Source organism: Triticum urartu, chromosome 1A, assembly GCF_056163025.1.
Source record: "Triticum urartu cultivar PI428250 chromosome 1A, HENAU_Tu73, whole genome shotgun sequence".
Taxonomy (NCBI): domain Eukaryota; kingdom Viridiplantae; phylum Streptophyta; class Magnoliopsida; order Poales; family Poaceae; genus Triticum; species Triticum urartu.
This window is the reverse complement of record NC_141873.1, coordinates 403,970,121-403,978,045: the sequence shown is the minus strand read 5'-3', so window position 1 is coordinate 403,978,045 and position 7,925 is coordinate 403,970,121.

Here is a 7,925-nt window from a genome sequence, read left to right as displayed (position 1 = left end):
GTCCTGCCTCGGAGGGTATTCTCACCGCATAGTGTCCGTGCGGGGATCAGCCCTCTACCGAGCTATAAGTAATCGAGAAGTACTTAATAGTGAAGATATCCTACCTTACTTCCGAAGACAATAACCGATGCTTATAAATTGTAGTCCGGATCGTAGCCCTTCTCGACAGAGTTCGTCTTTGGGGGATCTCCTTCCGGAGATGATGGAAGGCGAAATGCCTCCCCCTGACACCCCGCCTCCGGAGGCGGGCGACCCTGAAGTGTCATCGCGGAGGATATCTCCGGATCCGCCAAGGCCAGAGGATAACCCTTTGGTTACCCGGAATCCCCTGTATCTGGCTTCTAAGGAGAGCGTCAGCAAGGGTCCGGAACCGTACAGTGTGCGGTCGGACGCGTTGAAGGATCTTCTGGGGCAAGCGGCTGTCTTGGAAGCACATCGTACGCTAATGGGTACGGTAATTGAAAGGATTTCATCCGCTGAAAGCGGTTTGCACGAAGCCTTTATGAGTCTGCTGAAGGGCTTTGAGGTACGTGAAATACTGTATGTTTTTGATAGTACCGCACATGTTAGGTGTGCCCTATGCAGATAGTAGCCCCTGAGACTCTGGTTGTCGTCGAGAACGGCGGCAACCCGAGGATCATATTCCCGCGTAATAAGCCGACTGCCTTTATGTGCAGGTGGCTGAGGCTACGGTGGCTAGCCGAACTGATGCGGCCGATGCCGATATCATGCTTGTCAACCAGCGGCTTGACGAAGCACAGGGTGAGTGATTTCTCTGGTGATCGTCACATAATAAGAGGAGCATGATGCCAGTATCTTTAATATGTTGTAACTGCAGATGGGGCTGCCACCGTGGAGACCCTTCGGGCGGAGCTGGCCCGAGCCAAGGAGCAAGCAAGGAGTAGCAATGCAGCCACTCTAAAGGTGGCCAAAGAGCTAAGGGCCGAACAGGCCGCACATTGCGAGAGCAAGGAAAGAATAGACAAAATGGCTATAGAATTAAAAGATGCCGCTGACTGTTACCAGATTCTTGAAGAAGAAAGCCGAGCGAGGGCGACGGACCTGGAGAAGGCCCTGGTAGCTGCCAAGGAAGCCCGCTCCAAAATTAGAGCGACGAAGGAGGAGCTGCATCAAGCTGCAGATATCGTGTCTGGGAAGCCCTTCTTGTTGCGGACTAAATTCAGAGATCCGAAGTATGCTCCTCTTGACCGACTATGGAGTTCTGCGGACACCTACGTGGATTTGGCTGCAAGTGCTGCTGATGCGGCCGAGTACTTCAAGGATCAGAAAGATCACGAAGTGGAGAAGCTGTTCTGGTCACAGTTTCATGCTCCAGTCCGTCCGCTACTGTTGAATGAGCGAATGGCCGAGTGGTCTGAGCTCCATAGGTTGTCCGGACATGCCATGAGGTCCGTTGTAGATCATCTGTGGCCGGGAGGGCCAAGGCCGAATAGCTACTTTAGTTTAGTGCAACAATTCCTTGGTGTTGTGCCACGCATTGATGCTGTAAAGAGATCGGCATGCATAGAGGGTGCGCGGATGGCCTTTGCCCGTGTTAAGACATACTGGGCGGAGATGGAGGCCGCCACTGTTGTGACACAGGGTTCGGCTGTAGGCCGAGTGGCTGCCGAGCACTACTTTGAAGAAGTTCTTGAAGGCACTCGTTCGATAGAGGCGTAGTGCTCGAAGAATATGATGTTCTAGTAACATGTACTCCCAATGTAGAAACAATGTTTATTGAATTATCAAGGATGTATTTATACTTTTGGCCGAAAGTACTGTGATGCCTCCTGTGCAGCCGTTTATGTATATGTGTATGTAACCTGAAAGTTTGTTGTCGTCGGCTTCCGCCCCCATGCGTATAATGCGGGGGTGTTCGCAGAAAGGCATATCCACTCTTGATCCAACGTCTTGGTCCGTTAAGGAGGTGATAGCGCAGCGAATGACGCAATCGGACTATATTGCTTTAACACTTTCACTTAGCCATAGGAGTTTGACGGTGGGGCTAATATATAGCCCCTGGTACTTCTGCGCTCGTCCGTATACGGGGCACGTGCGTACCTGACCGGGAAACGGCCCTTCGTTAATGCGGAGGAATCCCGAAGATTCCGCTGAGTCATCGAGTGGTTGACCAGTCTCTCGCTATATCATGACAGTCAGTTTTCGGCTTTCTCTACTGAGGTGCTCATCCGGATGAACCAGGGCACAATCGCAGTAGTTCTCCCAGTGCTACCTTAGCCAATATAACGGAACGTAAGGTACCAAAACGTGGGAGCCGGGCAAACCCAACATTTAACGAAAGACATGATTCGGAGCTGATGCATATAGGGCCAAACTTGCGACGCCGAACACTCCCTAAGGTGTTCGTCTTTATAATATATACCGGGCTAAACAATGCCCTCAATAATAAACCCCATGTGTCCAGGTATGTGCAATATCCTGACGTGGACACATGCCAATAACGTCAGCATCCTTCTCGGTTTTATGGAGTATCCGGAGGATGAGAGCAACAAGAGACAATAAAAAAGGTTTACGCAGGTCCCTGCTACACGTTTGCGCCTGTGTCTCCGTTGTGCCGTGTCCTGGATGGGTGTAGCACGATTGTCATCTGTAAAAGGAAATAACTTAGGTGAAAGTTGTCGTGCCAAAAAAATAAGAATTGGTTGTTATCAATGAACTATCAAAATTCAAGAGAAGTCAAGTTGAGCCGGGCTGGCCCTGATTACACGCGGGAAGCCCCTGGTATCGTCTTTGAGGGTTTGATCGTCAAACCAATCTCATGTATATGTGATGGAACGCCGGACTCGTCTAACCGTGTCTGTGGTCTTGACGACCTGCCATTTTTCCTGGTTGGTGAGGCCGTCTAGTTCGCGGCTGTTAGAGCTACCGGATCCTCTTCCGTACGTAAGAAACGTTCGGTATTTGTGCTAATTGTGATGATGCCACGTGGACCGGGCATTTTTAGCTTGATAAAAGCATAATGCGGTATTGCGTCAACACGAGCGAAAGACGTTCTTCCGAGTAGTGCTTGATGACCACTTTGGAATGGAGTGACGTGGAAAGTTAACCTTTCGCTTCGGAAGTTATCAGGAGAACCGAATACCACCTCTAGCAGTAGAGAGCCCGTACAGCGGGCCTCTTGGCCTGGTATTACTCCCTTGAAGGTAGTATTATTGTGGCTTATTCGTGTCGGGTCTATCCCCATTTTGCGGACTGTGTCCTGATATGTCAGATTTAGATCACTGCCGCCGTCCATGTGGACTCGGGTAAGATGGTACCTGTTTATTATTGGGTCGAACACCAAGGCCGCCAGTCCTTCGTGCCGGATATTTGTTGCGTGATCCCTATGATCAAAAGTGATCGGGCAGGCCAACCAGGGGTTGATCCTAGGGGTGACGGGCTCTATGGCGCGTGTATCTCGGAGTGCATGCTTGCTTCTCCTCTTCGTCACATGGACCACGTTTACCATTTTAACCTCTGGGGGGAACTTTTTCTGTTCTTCGGTGCTTTGCTGGCGAGGTTCATCCTCGTCTTCACTTGGTGTCTCCTCCCCTATGTGTTCGGCGTTTAGCTTACCGGCTTGCTTGAAGACCCAACATTCTCTGTGGGTATGATTTGCAGGTTTGTTGGGGGTGCCGTGAATCTGACAGAGCTTGTCAAGAATTTTGTTTAGGCCAGATTGTCCTTCTCTGCTGCCTTTGAAAGGCTTTTTCCGCTGACCTGGTCGAGAGCCCCTGATTCTGACATTTACCGCCGTGTTATCTGGGCTACCTTCTTTATTTCGACGCTTGTTTTTGTTGCGTCGTGGTTTACCATTCCATCCCTGACTTCGGATGTGCTTGGGTCGCTGGTGCTGCTACGGGCCAACCAGCTGTCTTCGCCCGCACAAAAGCGGGTCATGAGGCTTGTTAGGGCTGCCATTGTTCTTGGTTTTTCTTGGCCGAGGTGTCTGGCGAGCCATTCGTCTCGGACACTGTGTTTAAAAGCTGTTAAGGCTTCGGCGTCCGGACAGTCGACGATTTGGTTCTTCTTAGTGAGGAACCTATTCCAAAGCTTTAGGCGGACTCTCCGGACTATTGGATTATATGACGTAAATCGTCTGCATCCGGAGGTCGGACGTAAGTCCCTTGAAAATTAGCCCGAAAAGCGTCCTCGAGCTCCTACCAACTTCCAATTGAGTTTTCGGGGAGGCTTTTCAGCCAGTGCCGAGCTGGCCCCTTAAGCTTGAGAGGCAAGTATTTAATGGCATGGAGATCGGCTCCGCGAGCCATATGAATATGGAGGATAACGTCCTCGATCCATACTCCGGGGTCTATGGTCCCGTCGTACTCCTCTATGTTCACCGGTTTGAATCCTTCTGGGAATTCGTGATGCAGCACCTCATCAGTGAAACATAAGGGGTGTGCGGCACCCCTGTATTGGGATGTGCCATGGTGTTCGAATGGTTGTAGTATTCGGTTTTGGTTTTGTACCGTAGCGCGTTTCCTAGATCCATAGATGGATCTAGTCGTGCCGGATTTTTGGCGCAAGTTCTCACGTAGATCGTGTGTTGACTTGTGCGTGACTTTGTTAGCCGCTCTATCGCGTTCACAAGGTGGTGGATCCGGCCGGTTGGCCATATCATTCTTCAGCTGTGTGGGCTCTAAGGCCTCATCGTCGAATTCCGGTAATAGCTTGCGCTTTGGATAGCTATTTGTGTGGTAACTTCCACCGTACTTTGTTTCCTTGTTGAGCACTTTGTTCCACCTGCTGTTGACCGTATCTTGTGCGGCCTTAAGCCTTTGCTTCTGTTTCTTCAGGCTCCTCGCTAGGGCAATAAGCCTTCTGCGGAGGTTCTCTTGTTCCAAGTGCGTTTCCGGGATGATGTGTGCATCTTCGTCCGGACTGTTTTCCTCCCCAGACGGGGTTTGATGAGGTTTATCCTTGGCGTCGCCGTGTTTGGACGCCGGATCCGTACTATGTTCGCCGTTTGCATCTTGATCGTGCTCTGCCACCGGGGTGGTGCAGTCATCCTTTCTTCTAGAGTCGACTAGACTGTTATTTCCTCTTGCGCTGTTATCGCTGTTTTGGCTATGGCGGGACTTAGAGCGGCGCTGCTGACGTCGGCGCTTGGGTTGCTTGGAGGGGGCATCCTCCGTTGTCTCTTCGCCATTGCCCTCTGTGGGTGTATCCACCATGTATATGTCATGTGGTGAAGTGGTGGTCCGGCACCCTGTGGGCGGTGGTTCCTGTTCGTCTCATGCATCGTTGTCCATACCGTCGATGTCTTCGGAGTCAAAGTCGAGCATGTCGGTTAAGTCGTCGACAGTGGCTACTAGGTGGGTGGTGGGTGGGCAGTGAATTTCTTCGTCGTCCGCATCCCATTCTAGTCGGACATAGTTCGGCCAAGGTTCTCCTGATAGGGAGAGAGACCTTAAAGAATTTAGCACATCGCTGAAAGGTGAGTGCTGAAAGATATCCGCGGAGGTGAACTCCATGATCAGCGCCCAATCGGATTTGATGGGTGCGGATGTAGGCGGCTCGGAGCCCGTGGCTGGAGAAGAATCCAGTGGTTCGGCGACGCGGCTCTCGTAAGGGGTAAAGTCAGTATCCGGCTCTATCACCACTGAGAGTGCAACCTCCATGGCGGGGTATATCCCTCCTCTCTCAGATGGCGCAATTTGCTCCGGATTGATAGCCGGAGTAGTTGCAGATGCGATCTCCCGAACATTGTCCGACGGTAGAGTTACGTCATGCTCGTCGCGACTGAGTGGCACACCTGGCATGGGCTCGAATCCGTCGAAGATCAAGTCTCCGTGGATGTCGGCCGTGTAATTCAAGTTTCCAAATCTGACCTGATGGCCAGGGGCATAGTTCTCGATCTACTCCAGATGGCCAAGCGAATTGGCCCGTAGTGTGAAGCCGCCGAATACGAAGATCTGTCCGGGGAGGAAAACCTCACCCTGGACCGCATCATTACCGATGACCGAAGGAGCCATCAAGCCTTACGGTGACAACACAGTGGAACTCTCAATGAAAGCACCAATGTCGGTGTCAAACCCGGCGGATCTCGGGTAGGGGGTCCCGAACTGTGCGTCTAAGGCGGATGGTAACACGAGGCAGGGGACACGATGTTTACCCAGGTTTGGGCCCTCTTGATGGAGTTAATACCCTATGTCCTGCTTGATTGTTCTTGATGATATGAGTATTACAAGAGTTGATCTACCACTAGATCGTAGAGGCTAAACCCTAGAAGCTAGCCTATGGTATGATTGTATGTTGTCCTATGGACTAAACCCTCCGGTTTATATAGACACCGGAGGGGGCTAGGGTTACACAAGGTCGGTTACAAGGGAGGAGATATACATATCTGTATTTCCTAGCTTGCCTTCCATGCCAAGAAGAGCCCCATCCAGACACAAGACGAAGTCTTCAATCTTGTATCTTCATAGTCCAACAGTCCGGCCAAAGGATATAGTCCGGCTATCCGGAGACCCCCTAATCCAGGACTCCCTCAGTGGTGTTGATCTTGATCATGTAGTTGAACTTGCGTGGGGTGCTCAAGGTTGATGTAGCACAAGAATGGTTGGGAGCACCACTTGGAGTTGAGTTCATCTACCTACACGGGTTAGTTTTGCAAGAAAGAGCACTTGTGTATCCAAAATGCCAATCATTAAATTTGATATATAGAATTTGTCAAAGGATATGTTGAAGGGTTTCATGCTTCCTTGTCTTGAACCACCATTGTGTAGAGACTTAGTGATGTAGAGATTGCTCAAGATGTGAGTGAGTTGAACTCTCATGGATTTAGATTCATCCAAGTACCCACAAGAGTTAGATAACATGCAAGGGGGCAAATATATCCAAGACATATGAATATCATCATAAGAGAAATATCAAGGGTTAGTCATATATTCATGCCTTGCATGTATCCAAATGGAATTCCTACTCCAAGTTTGAAGCATCAATGATGTTCAATTCACCTCTCAAACGGCAAGAGACTTTCTCATCAAGCAGTTTGGTGAATATATCCGCCAATTGCTTACCGGTACGAACATGTTTAAGGTCAATGTCCCCTTTAGCAACATGATCTCGGATGAAATGATGACGAACTTCAATATGCTTAGTTCGAGAATGTTGCATGGGATTGTGAGCGATATTAATAGCACTCTCATTGTCACAAAGCAATGGAACATGTTTCACATTGATCCCATAATCTTTAAGAGTTTGGGTCATCCAAAGTAATTGAGCACAACATGAACCAACGGCAATGTATTCCGCTTTGGCAGTGGATAAGGATACCGAATTTTGTTTCTTGGAGGACCAAGATACAAGAGATCTACCAAGAAATTGACAAGTACCCGAAGTGGACTTTCTATCAACCTTGTCTCCGTCATAGTCCGAATCGGAATAGCCAACAAGATCAAAAGAGGACCTCTTAGGATACCAAATGCCAAAATTTGGTGTATGTATTAAGTATCTCACTATCCTTTTCACAGCCTTAAGATGACATTCTTTGGGGGGCGCTTGATATCATGCACACATGCACACACTTAACATGATATCGGGACGGGAGGCACATAGATATAACAGTGAACCAATCATAGAGCGGTAAACCTTTTGGTCAACCGATTTGCCGTCCTTGGTAAAATCAAGATGTCCACTAGTTGGCATGGGAGTTTTCATACCTTTGCTTTCACCATGTTGAACTTCTTGAATAAGTCCTTGGTGTACTTTGTTTGAGAAACAAAGGTGCCTTCCTTAGTTTGCTTGATTTGCAACCCAAAAAAGAACTTGAGTTCACTCATCATAGACATCTCAAACCTCTCCGACATTAGCTTTCCAAACTTCTCACTAAAAGGAGGGTTAGCTGAACCAAATATGATATCATCAACATAAATTTGACATACAAATAATTCACTATTAACCATTTTAGTAAAAAGAGT